At 37.2% G+C, this 27,924-nt stretch overlaps 2 protein-coding genes, 1 long non-coding RNA gene and 1 pseudogene across 3 annotated transcripts in view; 1 reads left to right on the forward strand and 3 right to left on the reverse strand.

Annotated features, from left to right (window-relative positions):
- LOC104854315 (immunoglobulin-binding protein 1) overlaps positions 1–27,924 on the forward strand; it is a 563,742-nt gene that overhangs the window by 471,284 nt on the left and 64,534 nt on the right. The gene's annotated exons all lie outside the window — the stretch shown is intronic.
- Kcnh8 (potassium voltage-gated channel subfamily H member 8) overlaps positions 1–27,924 on the reverse strand; it is a 318,111-nt gene that overhangs the window by 246,471 nt on the left and 43,716 nt on the right. The window lies entirely within an intron of this gene.
- LOC109117670 lies at positions 9,235–14,770 on the reverse strand (annotated as a pseudogene).
- The window catches only part of LOC104854317, a 14,406-nt gene continuing 2,049 nt past the window's right edge, over positions 15,568–27,924 (reverse strand). Inside the window, exon 3 of the long non-coding RNA XR_002024980.1 lies at positions 15,568–15,697. This is a non-coding gene — a long non-coding RNA (uncharacterized LOC104854317). The remainder of the gene's footprint in view (positions 15,698–27,924) is intronic.

A 27,924-nucleotide genomic window follows, 5' to 3' on the forward strand; every position in this document is an offset into this window, starting at 1 on the left:
GGGGGACGAAGAGGAGGAGGAGGAGGAAGCAGCTCTGGTTAAATCAATGTGGTTCATTGAGGTTAGTGAAATTTTAAGATTTCTTAAAATTAAAAATCAATTTCCCGATCAGAAGGAGAAAAAGAAGATAAAAGATAAAATTCTGGTCTCTGTATATAGGCCATGTATTGCGCTCATTAGAACTACTGTACTCTCTAACAGCTAGCAGACATTCTTAAGGTGATACAGAATGCCAAAGTTCTCTGTAAAGTTATCTAATTTCTATTGATTGACAAAACATCTTAATTCAGTGGACTCCAGGGCTCTTGATGTCCATGATTTGGTTATTAAGCGCATCCTTACTGACAGTTCACTGGCTTCCATGGGTTTCCGTAGGCTGCTTCCCTAACTCTCAAGCAGAACTTCAGCAGAGGGAAGCCTTGGTGAATGCCACAGCCTGAAAGGACTGCATTAACTGACTGTCACCCTAGAAAGCTCATACAAACTGAACTATGTACAGAACCATTTTAAATAATCCCAACTCCAGCTGTTCAGAAGCCCATGTAATACAAATGGTCCGATTGTCACAGCACAGGCTCCGAAGCCAGCCTGCCTGGATTAAAACCCAGCTCAATGCACCCTGAATTTTGAGCAATTTTCTGTTGCCTTGTGCCTCGATTTTTATAACTGTCAAGTGGGGATAATAATAGAACTGATGAGGATTCAATGAGTTCATATTTATAGTGAACTTAAAACATACCTGGCATTCAGTAATTCATTAAACATTACATAAGTATTTGTCAAGTACATCAACAAGTGCCTACTAGGCCTAGAAAAGGGTTTGGATGTAAAAATGTAAAAATGAATGTATGGTGGGAGGTGTAGCTCAGTGGTAGAACACATTGTTAGCATGCGCAAGATCCTTGGTTCAATCCCCAGCACCAAAAACATAAAAACTAAACAAACTGAAAAAAAAAAAAGAAAAAAATTGTAAAAAGACTATAAAGTAAAAGAGTTGATATATTAAATCAATATATCAAAACAAACTTTTCAAGCTCTTGAAATGTGTGATTTCAGAAATAAACATATGTACTAGTTCCGAAAACTCAGTCTGGTACCCACTTGCTCACAGAAAAGTTACCTCTCCTGAAAATTAGGGAGTTTTAACCATCAAATGAAAATCAAAGCTACACTGAGATTCTATGTGACTCGTGTCAGGGTGGCTGTCATCAAAACTAAGAAAAGCCATACATGAGAGTGAGGACTGGGTTCGGGGGGCGGCTCTGATAGATTCTTGGCTGGAGGAGAAATTAGTACAGACACTATAGAATGAAGTAAGGAGCTTCCTTAAAAACACTGAAAATAGAATTATTATAAGATCCAGCTACACCACTCTTTGGTATATAAACAATACAATTAAATGCAGCATTCCATAGAGATACCAGCACAGCCATGTTTGATGCGGCACAGTTCACAATAGTGAAGTTATGAAATCATCCTAGGTGTCTTGTCAAAGGATGAACTGATAAAACAGTGTGATATGTATACACAATGGAGTATTATGCAGCCGCAAAGAAGAAATAAATTGTGTCCTTGGCATTAAAATGGATGGAACTAGCAATGAAATGTTAAGCCAAACAAGCCTGAGCCAGAAAGACAAGTTTCACTTGCTTGCTTGCAAATGTGGAATCTAGAAAAAAGATAACATGAAAGTAGGGGGGAGACTATTAGAAAAGAGGAAGAAAAAGGGGAGGGGAAGAGAGGAAAAAGGGAAGAGAGGAGAATGAGCTGAAGGTACATTATATGCATGTTCTAAACTGCCACAGTTAAACCCATTCCTCTACGTAATTACTATGCACTAATTTTAAAAAGCTTCAGTGAGACTTTCATAAGTGATAGAAATTTCAGGAAAACTATCTTTAGATAGGGTTTTGAATGTCCTAAGTCATATGTCTAAATAAGCCAAAACCAACACTTGCTGACAAAAGCAAGGGACTCTTTCCTCCACCTAAATTAGCAGTGACTGTAACTGTGCACACACAAAAATATTAGCCTGAAGGAAGGTTTTGTGCCACTGCATCTCTCATAAAACCCTTACAGTTACCTTGGGAAATGCAGCGAACCTCGTTATCATTCTTTATCAAAGGATAAGGAAGTGATCTCAGAGATGCTAACATCTTCTCCACCATCACACAATCTAGAAAGTGAACGAAACCTAGACTTTGAGGTTGTCCCTGCCTTGCCTCTCTCGCTCCAAAACTATGCGGCCAGACTACTTAACCTGTGCTCTCAACTCTGGTTCCCTTCCTCGCCCTTCGGTACCAGGGCCTCAGGACCTGGGTCTGAACTGTTGCTGCGCTGCTACAATCCCAGGCTCCAAATGGAAAAATCAATTCTGCTGATGACTGTTTCCTTGAGAACAGCACTCTAACTGCTGCGAAACTACAGAAAACACAAACCAGGCTCCCAATGCATCTGTGAGTGGGCAGCACTTTGCATTTCCTTCAGGGTTATATATTTCCATTGCAGAAAAAAAAGTTACGCAGAAATGGCTGAGATCACATGAATAAGGTGGCATGGAAATGCTCACAAGCTTTACTGGCATGTCAGAGTTATTATGACTGCTAAAATGTTGAAGCAGCTGGTGAGTTCTGATCTTTTTCCAGAAGGCAAAATCCACTGTGCTCTGGGGGTGGGAACCACGACACTTAGAGATCAACGTAGTAGAGAGGTCAAGAGCTACCAGTAGATATTGAACACAACTGGGAAGTTAAATTGAGAATATCTGCCATTTCAAATAAATGTGGCACCACATGAATTTCATTCAAAGATACTTGCATAAACCCAACAGCTTTTATCCCCGATGGAGACGGAGGCCAACCTGAGTCATTTGGTGTTAAAATAGTTTTCGTTTTTTTTTAATCTTCCCATTATTTACCTACAATGGAGAAAATCAGCTCCAACAGCCAGCAAGCTAAGTAAAGGAAAGGGTAAAATTCGATGGGAAAGTGATAATTCAAGTTGTTTGTGAATGACAGGCAGAGCCGGCAGGTTCACTAAACACAGACACTCTTTATTAGTAAAACTGCTCATTCCAATTACCAAAGGGACTAGGTTTTTGAACCCATAAATGGCTCATTGCAAGCATGCCCATTATTCTAAATTCCTATTAATTTCCCAACTCCCAGTTGGATTGGGCTGCCTTCAAAGGCACATTTCTATTTGCAGTTGCTGACACTCTGTAGGAATGGCTAATAATTTCATCTAACTGTGGGACAACTGAAAACAAGACTGAATTAGCTCCAGCTGTACTTCATCTAGAAAATGTGGTAATGCTGAAGAGAGTGTACCTGCCTTCCCAAAGTGGACTAGATCACCTCTCTGAAGAAAGGAGTGCCCACTAATGAGTACCAGTCCTTTATTTACTGCTTCTTTTGATTATTGAGAAAAGGTGAGAAAAAGTTGTGTAACGGTCCATTACTACAAACTGAAAAACAAAGATCATGTAAAATCTACTGAGTAACACTAAGCTGAACAGTGGAGATTAAGACTAAAATACAAACTGGGATCACAGAAAACAGGTAATTCCATTTGAGACCTGTTGGCTTGTACTCTGAAGATTTCACTATGTGTTAGTGCTTCTGAAACTGGAATGGGCTTTTAGATGATGTTCTCATGCAGTGTTGGCCCAATTATCTTTCAAGATTGACATAGCCGATCTCTGGTAAATCTAGGTCTTCCTAGTTCTCCTGGGTCCCTAAGCAGCCCTTCAACTACCTCCTCTCCATCCCCTCATAAATGCTAGCATGTGGTGACAGGAGTTATAAATAAACCCACTGCTCTGGCCCCTCAATAATAACTACGATTTACCTAAAAGACTTTCAAGTGTCAAGCTGTCATGCTAGAGTCTGTACCTCAGTGAATTTCAGCACACAATGTTCAGGGCTGGGGAGCTAGCCTACCCCAAATAAACATGATTAGAGAACAGCAGCATGATTTAGCTAGATAAGCAGACTCACTTTGGGGACCTGGGAGCACAGGGCTCCAATCAGGATATTAACCCACACATTGTTGGGGAGAGAGAAGTATGGACCCTAGGCAACAATAGTGAGGGACGCATAAGCCTTCACAAAACAGGTAATGGGCATGTAAAACTCTGGCAGCAGTGGGCTCAAGTCTTGGTATTGCCGAACCAACTGTCATTCTGATCCAACGGCAGATCGTCCTCCAGGCCAAGAGAGCTTAGCATGGAAGAAACTGGACTAGGGAGAACATGCTGGAGGTGGGAGATTATCTCCACCATGAGAAAGTGATGGATAAGAACACAAGATTGGGAGGCAGAAAGCCCTTGTAACAATTTCACCGTCTTCTAGCTCTGCGACCTTTGTACATATCTGACGTTATGTTCCCTACACATAGAGCCTGAGACAAAGATTAGGATATACCGAATTTTCTGAGGATGTACTCTTGGGGAAAGCCTAGATAAAGGCATAAGAAAAGCACAGTTGAGAAGGGGAGAGAATTGAGAAAGGACACAATTTCCAGTCAAGTTTAGCCTTGATCTGATCAACTGGAGAGCTATGGGTAGCAAACTGGACCATAAAAGCATCCCTGCTTTAAGTTAAAGGAACTGGCTACTATTGGTCATTGGATCTGGCCCACAGGTGGAGACAAGGAGAAGAGGGTAGTAATCTCCTAGGCAAGGCAACTCCCAGAATCAGATGAGAGCGATTGTCTGAGGAGAGGGGCAGCTGTGGAGTTAGCAGACAATAGTCCTAGGACCTATGTACTAGTACCTAGTACTTAGTACCCAGCAGTCCCAGCCATCTGGATCCAATCTGGATATAGAAATCCATAGTCAGTTACAGAGATTGTGGTTTGACAGAATGCCATTAAGAGGGTATCCATTGCACAATAGTTGGAAAAGGTTGTTTACATTTCAGTTCTATTATATCACTATCAACAAAACACTTATTCAGCTTTGATTCTATGCCCAAGGTATACTAAGCATGTGACCAGTGCTAACGTGTCTAATTATCCCATGAGATCCAAGTTACTGTGGTCTTCATTGGTAAGATGGAGAACTGAAGCTCCCAGGAGAAGATGACCCAGCCAGCATCACAGTTGTGGCAGGTAAATGCTATCACAGCTCAGCTTCCAGAGGCCATGCTTTCGGTATCCTAAAGTACAACTGGATCAGAGGCACGTGGCTTTGAAGTGTGACTCTGCTCTGTCCACTAACTGGCTGTAGGAGCTGAAGCGAGTTTGTTTGTTTGTTTGTTTGTTTTTCCTCATTGAGTTTATTGGTACATTTTAGGTATACAGTACAGTTACATTCATCATTGGGATCTGTTAAGTTAGGCAGAAATCTTGAAGACATCGGCATAGGAAAAGACTTTATGAATAAATCCCCAGTAGCTCGGGAACTAGCAGAAAGAATCAGCAACTGGGATCTCGTCTTATTAAAACGTTTCTGCACTGCAAAAGAAACCATCAACAGAACTAAGAGACAATCTACAATGTGGGAAAAAAATTTTACCATGTGCTTCTTAGACTAAGGACTATTATCTAGAATATATAAAGAACTCAAAACAATCAGCCCCCCCCAAATATAAGGACCTGATTCAAAAATAGACATTTGAAATGTACAGACATTTCTCAGACAAAGAAGTAAAAGCAGCAAGTAAATATATGAAAAAATGTTCCACATCACTGGTCATTCGAGAGATGCAGATGAAAACAACACTGAGATTCTACCTCACCCCACAAAGAATGGCAGCTATCAAGAAATCAACCAATAACAAATGTTGGCGGGGTTGTGGGGAGAAAGGAACCCTTCTCCTTTGTTGGTGGGAGTGCAGACTGGTGCAACCACTATGGAAATCAATATGGAGATACCTCAAAGAGCTGGGACTAGAGGTTCCATTTGACCCAGCCATCCCTCTGCTGGGTATCTTTCCAAAAGAATTAAAAGAATCATATCACAGTGATATATGCACACCTATGTTGATAGCGGCACAGTTTGTAATACCTAAAACTTGAAACAAGTTTTTTAACCTTTCGAATTTTAGAGTTTCCCAATCATGAGGACAATTGTAACACACAAAGTCACTCAATAGTAGCCTATTAGTTCAATAGACACTGAAAGAATTAGGTAAAATAATATCTGGCCTAGTGATAGCCATGTAAGTGTTTAGTAACTGTGACTAATATTAGAGTCATACATTAATATAGGGTGGCAAAAATCCAGATTCAAAAAGATTTTACCACCTTAGTCTAATGACCTCAAACTAAAACTTTATGGGAATAAAGGCACAGTCTCACTTTTGAGTTCCCAAACAATTCACTACAAAACCTGGTTACCTGGCAAAGTTGAAGAAGAAATTCATTTAACAAATATTTGAGTAAGTGCAAATAGTGTCCCAACTATGCAGAGACTACTTTAGATACTGCAGAAACTGTGGAAAAGAAAAATAAGATAAAACATCAGATCTCATTGAACTCACGCCTTTGTGGGATACACAAAGGATTTGAAAAACAAATGCAATTTGTCAGACAATGACAAATGCTAGGGATAAAAAACTAATAGGACTACTGGCATAATACACTGGGGGAAGGGCGGCCAGCAGAGCCTCTCCGATGCGTAAGAGCAGATCTGAAGCTAGTGGAGTGGGGGAGTGTGGGCAAGTCAGAAGGAAGAGTGTTTCGAGCAGAGGGAACTTCGGATGCAAAGGCCTGGAGGTGAGATTTTCCGTGGCCTGTTTAAGACGCAATAAGCTGGTATGGTATAGAGAGGAGACGAGAGGAGAAGAAAAGGAGTAGAAGCTGAAAGTTAGCAAGAAATCAAGAGCCTGCTCATTTAGGACCCTGCAGACCCAGGTGAGGATTTTCATTTTACGGTGAGTATAATGATGCATTCTTGGCGGTTTTAAGCAGTGGAACAACATGAATTGATTTATTTTCTGGCGGCTCCAAAGGGAACAGACTTTGCTCTCTCTCTTGAGGAGCACAGGGGCTTAGGGTGGAGCAGCTGTCTGTGCAAGAGAGAATGGCAGCCTGGACTTGACTGGAAGCAGTGGAGATGGTTAGAATTTGCTGGGTTCCTGAAAGCATTTTAAGTAAGAGCCAACATGTGCAACACAACAGAGTCAGACACATGACCATGACTTCTAGTTTTTGACCCCACAAAAATTGGAAACAATGAAGCCTTATCTCAGGAGATAAGGATGATGAGGGACAAGGAAGGTATAATCAAGATTTTGCTTTTTAATACTAAATCGGATGACTACTGACATCCGAAGGAAAAGATCCAGTAAGCAGTTGTATGAGTCTAGACTTGAGAGAAGAAGCCATTCTGGAGATAACAATTTTGGATGTCCTCAGTTTGTAGATTATTTAAAACCTTGGGACTAACAGGACAGAGCAGTGTGTAGGCATGGAAAAGAGTAAATATTAAAAATAAAAATACCAGCCTGAGCCCACTCCTGTTTTAAACAAAGGTCAGGGCAGTGAGGTTTGGTTAGGTTGAGCAGTGAAGAATCAGCTTAATTGGAAAAAGGATAGGTTTTTTCCCAAGGAGAATGAGCTCATGTTCCATTAGCATAAGCATTGCCGGGGATGTCAGGGGTACCAAGTCTCCCTGAGTAAGGATTCCAACACTGAATGGGAAGAGCACACCCATGACCCCCAAGCTCAGAGCCATCACTATAGAAAACAGTTGACTAGGATGGGAGAGAATGTTTACTGAAGGCCTGCCCTTCATTTATTCTATAGCTTTAAGCAACTCATGAAATCCCTTCAGTTTTCAGATCGATAAAATGAAAGACTTGGATGAAGTATTCTTTACAATTTCCTTGTGAGATCTAGAAGTCTATAATTACCAGGCGTTCATTTTTATGCTATTTAACCTCCATGTTACAAAGCCGAGCCATAGAAAAAGACCCAAAGTGATTTAACAAATCTGAAGAATTGCTGATTTGCTCAAAATTAATTAGACTCATGACAGAGCCTTTTCAGGTAGTTTCTAAGTTACCTCCTCCAGAACTCCATTTCCACTTCCTCACTGAGGTGGTACAGCTGTATTTCTGTGATCAACAAGGACAGAGGAAGAATATTTAGCTCAATTCCAACTATATGAGCCCCACCTATGAGAAACAGACCATGTGAATGCTTTGGGTCACGTGAGCACCCCTTCTCAGAATTTGTAACCTATTCAGCAGATAATTCCAATGAAAGAGAGAAGAGAATCACTCCCCAGAAATGCATAGTGGTAGCTGCGTGAAGGACAGTGAAGAAAGCAATGTCTGTTGGAAATTTGGACTTAGACAGAAAAGCTAATATTTATGTTGGGACTTAAAGATGAGTAGGTTTTCAAGACATAGTGTCTGGGAGCTTTTGAATTAAGCATGCATGGGTTTCAAATCATACTCTTATTAGCTTTTAGCTTTGTGGCCTCTGATAAGATTAATCAGTCATACACTGCAGCTAATACATTGCTTTTATGGTAACTCTGATGAAAAATGTGAATATAGCATGCAAGATGCTGAATAAACCTTGATACCCGAGAAACAATAAGCTGTAGCTATCTGGATAAAAATGGTGGCAATGGAATTTCAAGAGAAGGAACAACTTGAGCAAAGTTCACCAGCCTAGCGTTCTCTAAGTATTAGTGAAATCATAATATTTGAATGCTGAGTAGTAGGGAAATATTTTCCTAAGATAGACTGGTTTCACATGGTTGTGAAGGATGCCGCCAGAACTTAATCAGAAGGTCATCAACTCTTCACTACCGCCCAGGCAAGACTGCCAGAGGAATCTACCATCATATTCTTGCCAATATCCCTTTATTGTCACCTTTTATTTGACTCACAAGGAAATGTGAGTGGCTCCTATTTGGACATATTTTTTCTTATCACCTTGGCCCAGTTTTCCTAATCATTTTTTTTAATTGATAGGCTTGTGAATCTTAAACTGCAGCAACAATTTCACAACGTGTCAGAATTCATCACAAGAGCGTCTCAGAAGTAAAGAGACAATCTTGAGGGAAGCAAGCTCAAAGAAGATACACTCAAAAAGTATCATAAAATGAAGGTAAAATATGAAAATGAATTCTCTTATATCATCTTCAAATGAAATTGGAACACCAAGTTGAAGGCTTTATCACCCCAGTAGCAGGATTCTTGCATTATTTTCTTACTGAGCCTTGTGTAATAATTAAGATGCTAATCATCACATAGCTAGGCATACAGTCTCAGAGGTTATAATTTCATTTTATGCATTTGGATAATATCACTTTGGAGAAGATCAGATAATGGTCAGAGAAATCCAGTAGCAGGAAAGGAGTCGTGGTGGTGAGGCTTGTATCGCTGGCCATTCTTTGTCTCTCTCTTCATCTTTAAAAGTCATGCCAGGTCTCTTCACTCAGAGAATGCTGATGGATTTCCTAGACATGAATGGAAATTTTTGAAAGAGTGTTTTATTAGAATTGGGAGAGAGTTCAGGGACTGCCTACTATAATACTTTCAAACTAAGTATTATACAGAGAAGAGCAGAAATGAATGTAGATGTCAGAGGGAGGTCTTGAACTGAGACTTTCAGCGCAAGACCTCAACCCACCCAGAATCTCCTCAAAGTTCTCTAAGCCCAAACCTGAGGCCTCTCTGCCTCTCCAACAACTAGGCTGTTGCAATGGTGAGGAAACAGTACACCTGACACAGATAATAAACACCTCACTAGATACCTGCAACTCTTCCACTAATGGTTCTGCTGGGTCTTCAGCAAGCAGCCTATGGCTTCACACCTCTGCAGCTGGAGCGAACAGCAGTACCTCTCTCAGGTTTCATGCTACCGGCAGCACAGCACCCTATATGCAAAGATGCTTTTTGTTCCAAGTCCAGCAGACGGAGCTGTACAGCATACGTGGAGCAGATGTGAAGACTCAATCATTTGCTTACTTCTGCAAGGGAATTCAAATCCCTTAGATAATTTGAAACAGTCCACATGACTGGTTTGAATGCTTTAAAATGTAATAGCCAATCTCTGCGTAAGTGTTAAATAACCTTCCAAAGTCCCAAAGATTAAATTAGATTTGCTCACAAGAACCTACTCTATTTAAAAATGGTCCAAGTCTTTTCTTAAATTTATCAACATTAATTTCACAATAAATATAGGCCCTTAGCCTCATAAAGTGCAAGAGCATTGTGCCCAAGAAATACACATTATTCTCTTAAATGACAAAACATATTTTAATAATTTATTTTCATTAGTAAGTGAACATCTAAGCACAAAAGTGTCTGCTGGTTTGATGGTGCAGGCAATCACAATGAATCTTCTCAAGTAAAAAAATGCTTACTGCATTTTCTTCAACATTCTCTGAGTGAAGAGACCTGGCATGACTTTTAAAGATGAAGAGAGAGACAAAGAATGGCCAGCAATACAAGCCTCACCACCACGGCTACTTTCCCACTACTGGATTTCTCTGACCATTACCTGATCTTCTCCAAAGTGATATTATCCAAATGCATAAAATGAAATTATAATCTCTGAGACTGTATGCCTAGCTATGTGATGATTAACATCTTAATTATTACACAAGGCTCAGTAAGAAACACCAGAGAAAAACCTATTGCCAAAATACCTGAGGAAAGGATCAAGCAAGTATAATTACACGCACACACATACACATATATACACATCTTTAAAGTCTTTTTAAAGGAGCTACTTCCCTACTATTGCAATTCTCAAAGGACTTTGTGAAAATTAGCTCTGCTCAAATCAGTCCTTCTAGTTCTGTTTCTTGACCAAGGAAAATATGGATGGAAAAGCATCCCTGGGGCCCAAAATACTGAAAAGCTGATATTTTTCGGCCAATCTTGCTTTATCTATGACCTCTTCCAAAAAGCAGATTCAAATCCTCTTTCCTGATCTTTCCCACCCAGAGAGCAGATTCTCATACAAATTGGGAAAACAAATTTCTCTTCGAGACTATTATCAACTTCAGTAAAACCAGGAAGAAGACTGTCTCTGTTGTGAAGACCCCTTTGACTTCCTGCATGTCAATAGATCTCTCCCATCCTTAAATGCCTTCTGTACTCACATGGAGCTTTAAAGTGCTCAGCACTTAATTGTTCTCTTCTAATTTATATGTGGTTCCTGCTCTCCTACAGGCCTGCTGACATCTCAGAATAATGACTACAGTTTATGTTTATTATTTGTACCTCATGGTTCACAGCGGTGTCTCACTACAGATAAGTATTTAACTTACACTAGCTTGACTAAGAATACATTACTCTTTTCCATCTTCCACGTCCTTGAAAACATGTCCAGCTAGAGTTAGGGTGTTAATTTAATTATAAGGAGAGAAAGTGAACTTATTTCTAAACTTCTGAAAAAACTTCTGAAAAGATCATCAGTCTTTTATTATGCAATGAAGGTGCACAATTTGAAAGGAAAGTAGTAGCATCTGAAACTTTAAATGTGTACTTTCTAATAGTAAATACAGAGAATAAAATGCCCCCTTATGAATATAACATAATGCATTTTTAAAATTGGTAATCTTTGCATAGCTTATTTCTTACGGCATTGAAAAGAGGAATACAGGACTAATTTCCTCAAGTGAAGCTTGAGCCTTAAGAAATTAATTTCTGTAGTATGTAGCATTTGACACTGTAAACTGCAGAACACAAGATAAACAGGCAAAGACTATATATATTCTAGGGCTTAGTGAATTCAATTACCACTTAGTTTTAAAAAATCTTAGGGCCGGGGGTTTAGCTCAGCGGTTCGGTGGCCTGCCTCACAAGCACATAGGACCCGAGTTCGATCCCCGGTATCAAAAAAAAAAATCTTAGTAGAATTTCAAATTGATACTATACACACTTAATAACAAGTTTTTAAAAAATTTTGAAATCCATAACAATTTCATTAAAATTTCATATATGAAAGCACTTATTTCCCCCTTTGGAATCCAAAACACATGTTGGTAATGAGTATTATATTTACTGTTTTTACATTTTTGGTGACAAAAGTCTCTAGCTATATGGGATAGCTGTTCATGCCTTTCTAGATACAATTTGGCATATTCTAGGACACAAAAATGATGATTTATAAATTGAATGAGTTCGGTTATACATTGGATTTGTTTTGTCACTGGCATAATTCAACAAAATATTTCTGCATATTGGTATGAAAAAAGACAACTGAAATATATTCCTGTGGTGCCTAGTTCTGAGATTCTTAAAGTACTTCGCAAAAATTATTTTGTCCAAGTGACTAAAAGAGAAGCATTACTTATCTCCATTTTCTTACATGTGCCATTGATATATTATAGCTCAAACTATTTTAATCTAAGTCTATAGACCTTGGAGATATTTTATTCAGTCTAATTAATTGTGATTTATTTGTGCATTCTTTTATGCATATCATAAACTCTTCTGAGCCCCATTATGTGCCAGCCACAAAGTTGACAGAATACAGTAATACTGTCTTGTTTTCACCTTAGACTAACTGCTATATGCAAGTAACAGTCTCCATTCCTTATCTGAGTACACATTCTATATTATAGTGACCAAGACACGTCTTTCGTGAAAAGCTTGATATCATTGTCTCCTTGTTCTTCTCCTATTCCTGACCATTCTGTGTCCTTGATAGACTTCTCTCCTGCTATCCAGTCTTCTACCTCTGTTCCCAAAAGTTCAGTTGTGGGCCCACTTGTTTGGTTATCTACGTACCTCTTTCCTCATTTACCTAACAACACCCAAATCTTTCCTTCTGGAACAAATTCTTCATGAAATTTTAGATTTGCATATTTCACTATCTACCAGATATATGTGCCTGGATGTAAGTCAGGTACCTAGAATTCTCCACCTCAAAAAAAAAAACAAGCTCATGATTTCTCCCAGCCTCATCCTGCCACTCTTTCTATAGCCCACCTTTTCTTTTCTGGTATTTATCATCCCAGTGTCTCCTGGTTTCTTACTCTAATGTACTCAATCACATTCACTTCTGATGTTACCACTTGTCTTCATCCTTAAATTCATCCTCTACACTATCCATCTAAAACAACCACTCTCAAGTTAGTATGATTTTACTCCTCGGGGAACATAGCAAAGCATGAAGAAATTTTTGTCACTATTGGCTAACACTACTTGGATCTGGAGAGTATAGGCTAGAGAGGTTTCCCAAACTCCTATACTGTACGGGGCGTATTTTCAATCCTCACCCTGCCTGCAAATCACTATGTGGCCTAGATACTAATAGTGTTGAGGTTAAAAACCTAAACGCCTGGTCAGCAATAACAACTGGTGAAATCATTGCCAGCTCCGCTACTTAACACCATTTCCATGGTATGTGAAGCTTCTTGGATGCCCGTAACCACCTTCATGCGACAGTTCAGCTCCTTCCGCTCACCTCCTGTCCACAATGTCTTTCGTCTTGTAGAACCTGTTTGCTTACAGTTTTCCACCGACTGTCACCTTTGCGCCTTTGCTTATGCTTTTTCTCGGATTCCACCAATGCCTTTCTCTTACTTCTTTTTTTTAAAATAGTAATTGATTTTACTTAGAAGCGTTTAGAAAATCACCCAAACAGCTACAACTTTTTTTTTTTTTTGCAATTATGGAGTGGTACTAAGTTTACAGAACAATATTTCATATAAGCTGCATCAGAGAAGTGAAAACTACCATTCCCATATACAACTAATTTGTGCTGTGCAGCAGCAAGAACCTGCTTTAAGTTTCCGTGCCAATTTTTGACCCTCATACTGTACCAGGCAAGGTTATTGGATCCTGGAAATATCACCAGGACAGGGTGACACATTCGACAGTATGTTAACTGTACAAAAACAGACTCTACAGTTTTAAAACAAATCTTACACATCCTTACATTTCAATATTTTTCTTTAAAATGAGTGAGTTGTGTACAGGGGGTTGAATGCTTTATCGGCAAGGGGAAAAAAACCTGCGCTAAAACCAGCTTATTCATCATCATTTTGTTCTTCGTGTTCTTCCCCCTCTTCCTTCTTTTCTTGCTTTTTTCAGCCTCAACAACTTCCTTTTTTGCCGCATCCGGTTTTCCTTTAGGTTGGTAGGCAGCAATATTCTCTTTGTACTTTTCCTACAGCATGGCAGCCTTCTTCTAGTAAGGCTGCTTGTTGTCCGCCACAGTATTATTCCACATTTCTCCCAGCTTCTTTGTGACATCACCAATGGAGAGGCCAAGATGTTCTCCTTTGATTTTTGGCCATTGTTCACAAGAGAATAAGAAGAAGGCCAAAGAAGTCCTCTTGGGCCCATTAGGATCCTTGAACTTCCTTTGTGTTTCTCCTTTAGGAAGGATACAGGTTTTCATTTCTTTTCTTTTCTTTTTTTTCCACAACAGGCCTTGTCCGCCTGTGCCATGTCTTCAAATTTTTCAGACACCTCTCTGAGCACTTTTTAGAAAACACTGAAAAATTAACAGAACACTTGGGTACTTCTTCTTGTGCTCTCCTTGGCAAGTTTGCGCATAGAATGTGATGATATTTTGCCTCTGGGCTTCTTAGGATCTCCTTTGCCCACATTTACTTATTTCCTCAGCGAGGCAGAATCACCCAGTGCGTATCCAGCTCTCACTTGCCCTGGCGTTCTCTCTCTCTCTCCTCTCTCCCTCTCTTTCTCTCTCCCTTCTTGTACTTAATTAGTTTGCCTAATCTTTTCAGATTTTCCCCAGAGATCTTCCTCTACACCCTGTCTGCTCCCCATTCACCTCCGGGCAGGTTAGAGAACATCTTGACTTTTCCACATTGCATGAACATGTCTTTGCCAGAGAATCCGTTGTGTGGTTTTCAAATTATCCACTTGTCTGTACCTTTTGCTTGAGTGCAAAGATAACGTTATACTTGTTCCCCTGCCCTCTAGTAGCTAATTTATAAGAAATCAGTAAACATTTGTTGAAATAAATAGAATAGCTAAATGGAGATTGAGTGCCCTTATTCACCTGATGATTAGAACTTTATTAGCATAAAGAGTAACTCTAACATGCTATTTTCCTAAACTGTTAGAAAAGGATTCTCCTTTCCCCAAAGTGGTAGAATATAAGTCAGAAATCTCCTTGTCACATTGAGATATATATTGAATGGCATCGATTCCCTACTGTAAGCAATTGAAGAGTGAGGCGAGGTCTTCATATTCTGTGCCATTTAATATATGAAAAGCATGCACTCATTAACTATTAGCTATGTGACTGAATGAGTGGATGTACAGAAAGATGGACAGTGGGATGGGTGGATAGAGATGTTTTGAGGGATGGGTGTATCTGTCAGTGATCACAAGAGGACAGATTCAATATAAGACATATACCTTCCCTCAGCCTGGGGGACCATTCCTCTCTCTACATGAACTCACCTTCTCCTTTCCTTTTAGTCCATCCAAGGGCACAAAGCTATTGGCTGGTGCCGTCCAAGCCCAGGATGGGTCTTTCCTCTTCAGTGAGTCGGTCATTCAGACACACCCGGAAGTACACTGAGCCAATCAACTGTGGGTTTCTTATTCCGCCTGACACCACGGTTAACTGTCACAGTGGTGGAGTGGATGAAGGGATGGTTGGAGAATATAAACACCTTCTCTGTGATCTCTCTTTTGGTGTCTTTTTATGACTATTTAGTTGCCAGTAGGTCTAGGAAACACTCCTTCTTCATTATTTGATCTCCTTCTATATGTGTTTGTCCTCCATGTTGATAAGACTTAGAACAAACGAGTGCAAAGATTTCTCAGAGCATTTCTATAAGTAGCTTGATACTTTAGAACAGCATGAACAAGCACCTTAATTTTATTTATAATGAATAGAACGAAGAGCTCTTCCAATACCTCATTTACAGTAGGTTGTGGTTCCCTTCTCCTACCTCAATATTTCTGTCATTTTGTTTAAAATATTTCTGTTAGGGTCTTGGTGGTCACTGCATGCTTGGCATGTCTAAGGCCCTGGCTTCAATGCATAATACCAATAAAAAATAAAAATAAAATGTTTTAGTTAAATGTTTTCTATAAATTACTTTAGCAAAAATATGAATTTGAAAGGAAAGACAAACTGAAAACCACCTACGTGATAGGTTGTTTTGTCATCCCCTTCAGGATGTCTGCTGTTGCTCAAAATCACAGAAACATATACTGTATTTTCAGCACTATCGTTTGTAATTTCAAATCAACTGCAGTAGACAGTTTCAGGGCTTCCACACAGTCGCCTCCAAGAACTGGTCTGTTATAAAGGGCTAGGCTCCTACAGCCACATTGTATATGCAGTTCCATTTTGCAAATCACATAGGATTATGATATAGAAAAAACACATAAAGTAACAGCATTAGTTTGCAATGGAATCATGTTCCTGGTTCCAGCCATCATATTCAAGGAAGCCGAAATCAGCCATAATTAACAGTGAATGGCAGCAATACAAATAATTAAGTCATATAATTTCTTTTTTGATGGGAGGTACCGGGGTTTGAATTTGCACTTGAGAAGCAGGCGCGATGCCACTGAACTAAATCCCTGGCCCCTCAACTGTATAATTTCAAAATAATTAAAAACTGACAATTTGGTTTTAATATATTGGTGAATAAAAAGTTTCTGTTTAGTACCTATTCTCAAATTAAAATTCTTTCTGAAAATAAAATGAGCACATATCCTGTACACTAAAGCAATACTGAAATGTTTCTTGAACTTTATCTGAACACTAAATACAGTATAAGCAATGTTCAATTTCTGGCTCTGGTAACCGTACTAATTTTATAAAAGACATACTGGATTTTAGAAAACATATACCGAAAATTTAGGAAATATAAAATAGTAGTATAAAACGCTTTAAAAAGAAATTCACTCTCAATTTAAGAAGGAAGGGTATTTTTGCATGTGTGCATGTATTTTAAACAGTTGCTTATCCATTTCTATCCTTACTATAATGCCAATTATTATTAGAAAAATAAATTATTTTAATATGATCACACTTTTTTTTCTGGTATTGGGGATCGAACTCAGGATCTTGAGCTTAAGAGGTAGGCACGGCACCACTGAGCTAAATCCCCAGCCCCTATTGTATTATTTTTAATGTTTTGGGGAAAATTATCAGCAAATTTCTTTAATAACACAGTTTTATGAATAATACATTGAAACTTGTGGCCATTTTCAATTGACTGATTTTGTACACTATAAAATTTTTAAATGGAAAGGAGTATATTTTCAATGTTAGTATTTTTATATCAAAATATGTAAATATCACAGACAGTGGAGCTTTTTTGCTTTTATTTAAAATAATTTCCTTTGACAAATATTCAAAAAAGCATAAACTATTTACCTCTATTATGATTATTTTGGAAGCATAGCTAAATTTAAACATTTCAAAAGTATATAAATTGATTCAATTAAAGAGAAGCGCTCCAACAAAACCTTCTTCCCATCACTTAAGTTACTCCAAAAATGCAATCATAAAACTTCAGATTAAGTCTTTTATATTAGTGGAGTTCTCATTTAATTTGTTTAGTTTCTCCTTTTGAAGGGATTCCTTTCAATGTATTCTTGTTTGCAAGCACTCTTTGTAATAATTATAGTTGGTTATGTATTCAAAGCATGCCTCTCTATTCTTTGGTGCTAAATTCCAACTAATTTTATAGCATATATTGATGTTTCTTCAGCAAATTTGCATCTTCTGATGCTCATGTTATTGATATGCCTGTAGTTCCCATCAAAAATAGTAAATGTCAACAAACATGCAAATTATACATTTTTCATAGAACATTTAAAGAAAAATTCTACCTAGCATTTTATCAAGTGTCCATCTCATTCTTTTTTGTTATCATTCCTGAAAGGGTTTATTCCAAAATGAAGAAATGTTTGCTAAATCATGCCACATAATTGCAGAGAATTAATGATAAAAACACTATGCATTACACTCTGCAGAAGAGGATTACTCATCCTCTATTTTTCTTACATATTTTCCATCTACCACAGGCATGATTTCTAGCATTTCCTACTAATTCTAACCTCTGGTAGCCTGCAGCTTCATGCATTTGGCACAAAAAGAGTTAGCTATTCTTGGCTTCTAAGGTCTGAGAGCTCTTTGTTTTACTAGCAAACACACTGCATGCAGCCTTTGAAGGGATATGGCTGTAGAAAGAATTGGAAACAGAGAGATAAGCTGTTCATTGTCCTTCAGATTTAACCGCACATTAAACTGAGAAATCTTTTCATTGCACATGGGTCTCACAAACTACTAGATAGGCCATCAGAGGTGGCAAGCACAGTAGAAATCTACCAAACTCAACTCAGCTCCTTTTAGTTAAAATGAATAGTGAAACTTGTCCTTCAAATCTGTGAAACTGTGGACAGTTGCTAACCAGACGGAATGCCAGGACAACAGGGACGGATGAGGACTGGTGCAAACAAACTGGACATAGGGTCACTCTCCTCACGAGGTCTCTTTGTACTCCCAGCCCTAACTCAAAAGAAATTATTTCTGCATAATTCTCCTCACTCACTAATTTGGTGCAGGTAATTATGAAGAAAATACTGTCAGTTTTTAATCTTTTAAATTAATGATACATCTGTAAAACAGTGAAATGACCTTTCATTTTGTTATCTTAGTGCTGTTTTCTTTTCTTTTCTTACAGTAGAATAGAATTTACTGAATTGTTTTCAGGGAAATAGAAAATAGAAAATTAATGTCCAATAATGATTTTTATCTAAACTATGAAAGCACTCAATCTGATTTTCCCTAAGTAATAATATGAGGAAACATTTAAAGAAAAATCAGAATGGAACTTCATGGAGGAAACACTCATGTTTTGATGTTGTAGAGATATCATGAATGTAGTCTGCATTAGACTAAGGATTTGATGGGTGCCAGTGTGGCCAGCTCCTCACGCAGCCAGAGTTTGCTGAATTAAGGTGTCAGGCCTGGGTTATTGACCTGAAACTTAAAACTAGGGCAACCTTTAATGGTGTAACTAAGAGAAATTTTGCTGGGTAGCACTGGTGCAGTGTTATATAAAAAAATCAAAATTGATATTCAAGTTCCTCCCCTTGTCACTCACTAAGATCCTTTACCATGGCCACGCCAGTTTTTGTATTCATAAAATTGACATGGGAAGGGGACTGAGAAATGCAGGGAGAAGGAGGGAGAAGAGAGAAAGGGGCTGTAAAAAGAATTAAGAACCGTAATGTCCATGTACCAGCTCCTTGTGAATGCAGTCCTGTGTGCTACATTCATGGAAAAATGTAAGCATTTGGAAAGAATTAAAATTCTGTTTTCTTTTTATTGAGTTTATTGGTACATTTTAGGTATACAGTACAGTCACATTCATCGTTGGGATCTTGTACCTTTACATGACAGGTCTTGGTTCTCATTTTTTCCCCTTGTCCCTGCCCTCCCTTCACCCCCTCCTCCCCTCCCCATTTACAAACACTTTTTTTCCATTTTTCATTTTCTCATATTTTTTTCTTTTCCCTTATTCCCTTTCCTCCACCCTTCCCACTTTCCCTACACCTTTAGCCCTTTTCTTCCTATTTCACATTGTCAATTATCTCATTAGGATCTTGTGTACTATTATAGTTTTTCACACTAGAGAAACTAAAACACTTTTTTAAAAGGTTAAGGGGGGCTGGAGATATAGCTCAGTGGGAGAGCACTGGGTGCAATTCCCAGTAACAAAAAGAGATAAAGAAAACATCTAAATAAGGGGGAAAAAAAACACACTAACATCCTTGGAGGAGAGCTTGTGAGATTAAATGACACAATGTCACATAAATATATTTATTTTGAATTCTGAACATTAAAAAGAGATAGAATTAAAGAGGAATAAAATTTGATAAAAATGTTGTTAGCAGCATATAGGAAAGTCTAGTGTGATTTTTTTTTCTTTGCACTGGGGACGGAACTCAGGATCTAGAGCTTGTGAGTCAGGTGCAGTACTACTGAGCTAAATCCTTGGCCCTATCAAATATAATTTTAAGAGAACAATTATTAGCATTATAGTTTTTCTTACATACTTGAAAATACCTCAACGACTTATTATTGCCTAACTTGAGGACAAATTTAAAATTAATTAAACAGCACAAGTTTAACTCAGAACTTCACCAGTGAAATCTCACTATACAAGTAACAGTTTCGGGAAACTTCCTGTCTCAAAGTTTGTTTTGGGAAAATTTGTAAGCCAAAATCATTGTTGCCATGAATTGACATAAATATATTTTATAAGGTAAAACTAACCCTATAAGAAAAATTAGTCGGTGAAAATGAGGCTGAGCAACTCAAAAATGTTAAAACATGTATAAAACTGAAAATCATAATATACTAAAGATCACACTGATGAGCCCTTGTGGATTATTCTTCCATGAAAAAAAAAAAGATATCCCAACTGTCTATATTAATAAAAGCTTCACAAATTTGGTTGGGTACCATATTGTTTAGGGTTTGCAAAAAATTCTAAAGACACAAATTTTAGAATATAAATTTTAGTAGAATTTACTTATTTAGCAGTTATTATTTCTTATTAAAATTATTATTTCTTAATTATTAATTAAAATAAATATCTAAAAATAAACTACAAGTCACCTATGCTTACTTTTTGATCTAGATATATTTTTGAACCACATTTAGGAAAATATAAAGATCATCTTTTAAATCATGCTTATCCTTATGACTTTCTCTTACATCCTAACTTTATTTTTTTTCATCACTTCTCACCCATTTTTTTAATATGGAAAAGTTTCTGACTAGTTTGTACCTCTAGAAGTTATATCATGTGAGTTCTGGAATGATGTGGGAATAATTGATTAATTTGCTTTTTCCCCTAATCACCAAAGCTTAGAAATTGATTGAATAAGATTTTATATTCTTTAGATTCAAAATAAAAGTTTATATCAATATACTAATACCACGTTGGAATTATAGCATAACAAAGAAAATAACTAAAGGGGAAGTCGGAAGGGAGGGAAAAGGAAATAAGGGAAAAGAAAAAAATGTGAAAAAATTAAAAAAGGGAAACAAAGTCTTTGTAAATAGGAACGGGTGAAGAGGGTGAAGGGAGGGCAGGGGTATGGGGAGAAAAACAGGAACCAAGATATATCATGTAAAGGTACAAGATCCCATTGATAAATGTAACTGTGTTGTTTGCTTTAAATGTACCAATTTAATGGGGGGTTATAGCATACCAGTTTAAAAAGAAATCCTAGTATGAACTCCTTCATCATTAACTGTGGCACTAGGTCAAGAAAGCAGCCAAACAGAACCCAGTTCATCCAGACAGAAACACTCACTTTATTAATTATGTCACATGCTACTTTGCTTCAGTGACAACTGTCATTTGTCAATAAAACTCATATACTTTACTTCAAAAGCTTTCCTTCAAGAGCGCACATGTGATTAAGCACCACCTTTGTGACATACACTGTACCAAATTGTAAAATTTTTTTCTGCCCTCAAATGATTCAAAATTTAACTGGGAAAATAAGCCAATAGTGAATAAAATAGGAACAGTAACAATAATGTAAAGCTTTATACAACACTTAAACTATAATGAAATGTATTTGTAAGCATCTGACGTATCTCAATTCATATAATCCTCATAACAATCCACTTAGATAGAAACCTTCATTATACTATGACAAAGGAAGAAACCAAACTATTGAGAAGTTATATAATGTGCCCAAGATTGGAGAAAGAAGAAGCGGCAAAGTTATGATTTGAATCCAGGCAGCCTGACTCCAAAATCTATGTTTCTAAGAACCATGTTATGATGCCACAAAGAACAAAATCTATACATGCCTATGTGTCCTTACTCAAATGTTATTTAGATTAACTGCTAAGTGGTTGAATAAAAATAATAGTATAACTTTACATAAAGCAAAAATGGCTGCACACCAGGTAGATTTGGAAAAATTTTATGGGAGAGGTGAAAATAGATTGGAATTGACCTTTTGGAATTTATTTGGTTTGGCAGATGTCCTTATAATAGAGAAAACAAACTCTGAGAAACCAAAGATGAGCAAGAACAGGACACAGTCTTTGTGAAAAAATATTGGAGGATATATGGAGCATGATCATTGGGAAAGAAACGCTAAAGTCTGGAATTGATAGTTGAAAATATTTCTAACTGACCATGGAGTCATTGAGACCAAAGGCCAAGGAGAAACGAATAAAACATTGTTTCCAAATAATATTGTCAGTGGCTTGTGAAGCAAAACTCCAGGAGAAAGAGCTTGGAAAGGAGAGCTAATCAGAACAATAATTCACCGGTGTGGACAGACGTTACACAACGACTGTTTCACTTACCACTTCTTTCCTATAAGAATTTGCATTTGAAAACTCTTAAATTTGAAGTTGGAAAATCTGAGTTTAAATTCTCTCTCTGCCAAGTCACTGAAATCTAAAACTGCATTTCCTACCTGATAAAATGAGGTTGTTAAAGGATAATTTTGCAGAATAGCATCTCTTGTGCTATCAAATGCCCAGGTGCCAAGATTGTATTTACCCTAACAACTAATAAGATAGCCAGTTAGATATTATAAGTCGTTCAAAGGACAATACAAGCGACCACACAGATAGGCAGGAAGAAATGCGGAGAGCTTACACACAGAATAAATCAGACACACAAGCTCAAGTGCCACGTGGTATCTCTGATTGGAGTAAGGCAAAGTGCAAAGTGCACACCATAAAGCGTGGATAGAAGGGAACAAGGACAGAGAGGTCTCTTGCAAATGGAAGGGGTCCAGGAGACAATGGCTGAAGGGAGAGAGGGAGGGAAAGGGAAATATGTAGAATAAAGATCTGCCTTGTTCAGGAACCTAATAACCTCAGTGAATGTAAGCACTGTATGTCATAAACGACTAATCATATCAACAAGAATGAAAATAGGGTAAGGGGATTTAGAGGAGGAGGTAGGTAGGCAGGGGGAAGGGGAGAGATTACACAAAGAAGTTGAATTATGTACATGTACCCAGTTCCCAAGATGATTATAAACTATACGTACTACAAACATGCACAAAAAAGCAAAATAAGCTGTTATCTTCCACCGTGAGGAAAGGAAGTCACGACAGCCTGCATCAGACAAAGTTCATTTGCACATCTTTGAATAGTTGCATTTCTGTGAGCTTTTTACCTTTACAGAGCTGTAAGTGGCTCATTCTGAGACCATGTATCATCAGATAGCCAGGAAGGATATTTTGCTTTAAAATAGCTTTCTATTAAAGACATTGAGCAAAAAAAAAAAAAAAAAAAATTTTTTTTTTCATTTCAGCTTTTCACTTTGTAAGAGTGCCCATTTCATGATTCTGGTGTGATCATTCCGTGATAACGTCTGTGCTACAGACCCTGGACAAAGACTGGAAGCTTTCTAACACACTAAATTCAATCACAATTTTCCTTCTTCACCTCTTAATAGTATCTAAGTATGTTCTCGGTGTACATGTAGACCGAAACACCCAAAAATGGAAAACAAAAAACAAAAAACAAAAAAAACCCACTCTGCCTCTCATAAGATTAAGCGTATGGGTGAATACCTGGTTGATCTTATGGTGAGAGGACAACAGCTGAATAAAAGAGACACCGAGGGTCTCTCAGGAAATCTAGCACAGGAAAAGAAATGTTAGCCTGGCTCAATAAGCCAGTCTTAGCAACAAATTCGTTTGCTTCAGAGTATTTTGTTGTAAGGAAAACTAATTTGAGCTACATTAATTTAAAAAGAAACAAAGAAAAAACATACCCAAGAATTTGATAGGTTAATAAACTTACAAACTCGGCAAGAGGATGATGTAAATTGAACACCCCCCACAAAAGGAAAGCCCAAACTGAAGATCCAAAAATCAAGCGATACTGGTGGTCACAAGACTGATGTTTCTGAGAGATGACCATCGTGTATGCTAAACTTTAGTACCGTATGGTCACCATGAATGGCTCCTAACCCACCCTCCCTACGTGCCACTCATCTCGGGCTGCTGCATCTCATCGGCAGAGCGTGGATCACACACTATGTCCTGTTCTGCTGTGTGGATGGAGTATCTTTTCCTTCACTCTTGTGGTGCAAAGCAGGCCACTGTGGCTCACCACTCCTACACGCAATGGCAAATCCTGCCAAAAATAAAAGCGGTGATAGATGCCTCGCTGTTGAGTGATGAAGCAGACATCTAGGACTGTGTAGGTGTTGAGATCTCAAGCCTTGGAGATTAAATGAGGTAAGAGAAGGGGAAAAGGAGCATTTCAAAACCAAGAGAAGAAAAGCACACACTGGATCCCGGAACATAAGGAAGCCCAACGTCTGAGCAGAAGGACATTGGAAGCACAGCAAAAGTGCCGCAGACAGTAGGAAAGGAGTGCAGGGATCCCCGAGCGGAGGAAAGACTGCAAAAGAGGGTTTTAATATTCCTACAATCATTGTTGGCGTGGCTCACAGAAACTTCTACAAGCCCTTGGAATTATTTCCCCAAAACATATTGTGTCTTACAAACCCTTTCCACTTTTATTTTCAGAAATGAGGGCTTTTAACTTACCCTAAAAGGAAATTTCGCTCTTTTTTATTTAACTAGACATAATATAGTTTAAAAATATTTCGCCATGGCTGGCGGTATAACTCAGGGGTAGAGTGCATTCTCGCCACAAGGGAGGCCCTGACCTCAATTCCCAGCATCTAAAAAATAAAGTCAGGACAATTCTACTTCTTAACCTTGACTGGAACTCATCCATAGTTTCCTCCACTGTCTAGATTGACAGAGCTTTTCCTACACAATTTACTATTTAAAATGAAGTGCTGTCATAAGAACTTCTCCAGTTGTTTTGTACTCATAAAAATTATATCTCCAACTACTTTGTAGTCCTTATAGAGAAACTATATTAACTAATGACTCTGAAATTCCCTAATTTTTATAATAGGCGCTTTACAAAAACTTCTTTAATCAGAGGTTTAATCATGGTGGAGTGGAAAGAGAAGTCAGATAGATGGGTTCAGACTGTCCATGCTGGTTACTGTAAATTATTTATTTGTTTGTTGTTTATTTATTGGTACCAAGGATTGAACTCATAACCTTGAGCTTGCGAGGCAGGTGGCAGGATCACTGAGCTAAATCCCTGGCCCAGTAAATAATTTATTAAACAACTTATGATTCTTACTTCCTCATCGTTAAAGCGGGAACAATGAACACTATATCATAAAAGTATTATCGCCAATTAAAATATAGCAAATACTTCCAAATGTTAAATCACTGTATCATAAAAATGCTATTTTTGAGTATACTATTACCAACTATTAGCATCAAACGAGAGCAATTGCTCTAGCAAAATTTCAAAAGATATTTTTGAAAACAAAGTTCTTTCTTACATGCTTCAAAATACATCATACAGATAGTTGTAATTTTGTTCAAAACTTGCTCTGCTCTCCTTAGGTAGTTCTAATTTTGCTTAAAGTTTCCTCTAATATTTTTTCCTGTCCAAATACACCAGATGTGTGCCTGGCGGTGTATTATCCAAATCACTACCTGATCTCTTACCACCGCCTCCTCTTACCACAACAACACCCTGTATATATACAGCATTTTAGTTTACAGAAATCATTCACATCTGCTGTTCCATTTGCATTTTGCACACACACAAACAACAAACAAATAATACTAATACGCTTCCCCAAATGTTTAAAGTTTAAAGGTAAAGCAAAACTTCACTGAAATTCTTTTTGGAATCTTCTTTTTATAACACCATAATTATCTCCGATTTAATACTCAATACTTAAGACAATCATCTGAAAGCTTTTAGGGCTAATTTACAACGTTTTAAAAAATTGATAAAGTTTGGTGCCTACCTGTGATTTCTGTAGCACTTTTCTCATATATATTGCAAAGCATTTTCAGCCCTACCGTTTCATTTGACCTTTCTAAATACACACACACACACACACACACACACACACACACACACACACACGTCAGGCTATGAGTCAAAATCATGTGTTTTATATTTATCTTTGTACCTCTTGGATCTAACACAGTGCCTGACTCTTACAAAATCTTGAATAAGTGATTGTCAAACTAAAGATAAATGAATAGGATGAATAAAAACAGGGACGGAAGGGAGTGTCATGACTCAAAAGCAAAGAAAGATGAACATCCATGGAAAAATATAAATTATTTGTCTCTATGCTGAAACTTCACTAATTTACATTAATATTCAATTATTTTACATTGTGTTGGGCACTAAGTTACAGGTTTTGGAAAGAAGTGTGCATTAAATATTAGAATTAGAAGATGTTCCCTATTCTATTTTTAAAAATAGTATACATTTAAGAATCTAAACCTTTTAGTCAAATAGAGAATAAAAATAATTCTTGCATAGGATCAGACTTAACTTTCAAGTAAAACTCCCTCATTACTGATGCTTTAAAATGAGAAAGTTTCAGTGTCTCTATAAATGAATCTTTTTAAAAGGTTACATGGAAATGTTAAGCCTATTATAAAAAATTATCAGCAATTCTGCACTTAAAACATTAAAATAACTGAAGAATAATGCTTCTAATAATTTTTGATTGGTTTAAATTTCCACCAAGTTTGTAGACCATTTCTAAATATACAGCTATAGGAATTTCAAAATGAAAAAGATAAATAGTCATCTCTTTTATTGGAAACAAGCTGAATGAAAATAAATATAAAGGATAAGATTTAACCAGAAACCCAAAGTAACTCCATAGAAAACTAAAAAGGAGTGTACCTTGGAAAAATATACTCAATTATTCCAAATGAGCATATGATTTGTTTACTATAGACATTTAATGTCAATAATAAAAGAAATGTGGTCTTTTAAGTCAGGATGAAAGACACCTGACTGAACAAATCTCCCTACTTCTCAAATACTTTTGTAAGGGATAATGAAAAATAAGTGTAAATTTAAATGAACACCTAGATTTTGTGGTAATTCTAGATTTCCTGAAGACATACAGCAGATGAGTGAGATACTGTAAAAATCCACCCGTTTAAGATTATTTCAAACAGAGAAGAGCTTACATAACCCCAAAATAAAGATAAAATAAATTCTTTTGAGAAGAATTGGATCACACAGTCAAGAGAAAAAGTAGAGCGTGTTTAACAGTCAAAGTATCTAACTCCTGGTTGGTAATTATTATGGTTGTTGCTTTGAAAACCAAAAACATATCCTATCAAAGTAGAAATGCTGACATGAATTTAAAAGGACGAGGAACACCCCACTGAATACAGAGGACAAAGTTGAACAGTGAAGTTGAATAGTAAGAGGAAAAAATTAAAAGATATAGTAACTAGATACGATGTCTAATATTCATCTAACAGGAGTTCTACAAAAAGGAAACAGAAATGAAGAAAAGAAGAATAATCAAAGAAGAGAAAAATTCCCTTTTCCTAAGTTTCCATTAAGAATTTAATAGTACACAAAGAAGTAAAATCCACCCATTGCATGTAAGAAAGAAAAATATAAATGACACATAAAAGAGATATAATTTTACTGCTAATCAAAACATCAAAATCATAACATGACACCTTACTTTTGCCTAAAATTTTAAAAAATATTACAAGGTTGATAAAATATAATGCTGGCAAGATATTAGAAAACAGATATTCTTACATAACTTCAGTAGGATAATTAATTTAGCAGGAAAACTGTGGAGAGCATTAAAATGTTATTTGTGAACATGCTTTGACTGAGCGGTTCCATTTCTAGCATTCTGTCTTATGGAAATGCACACATGTACTAGAATATAAAATCATAGATTTGTGGTAGCATTTCTGAGTAGAAAAAAATGAAACAGTCTAACTACACAGAATAGAAAAAAATTAATGAATTTTTATATCTGTTCTATGAAATATGCTATAACCCAGCAGTCCTACGGAATAAAATATAGTAATTTCCTTAATATTACAGAAACCATTCATATTACAAAGTGCCATATAACTGTTATACAATACATGTAAATAT

Source organism: Fukomys damarensis, unplaced genomic scaffold, assembly GCF_012274545.1.
Source record: "Fukomys damarensis isolate Sample0158 unplaced genomic scaffold, DMR_v1.0_HiC HiC_scaffold_28, whole genome shotgun sequence".
Classification (NCBI taxonomy): domain Eukaryota; kingdom Metazoa; phylum Chordata; class Mammalia; order Rodentia; family Bathyergidae; genus Fukomys; species Fukomys damarensis.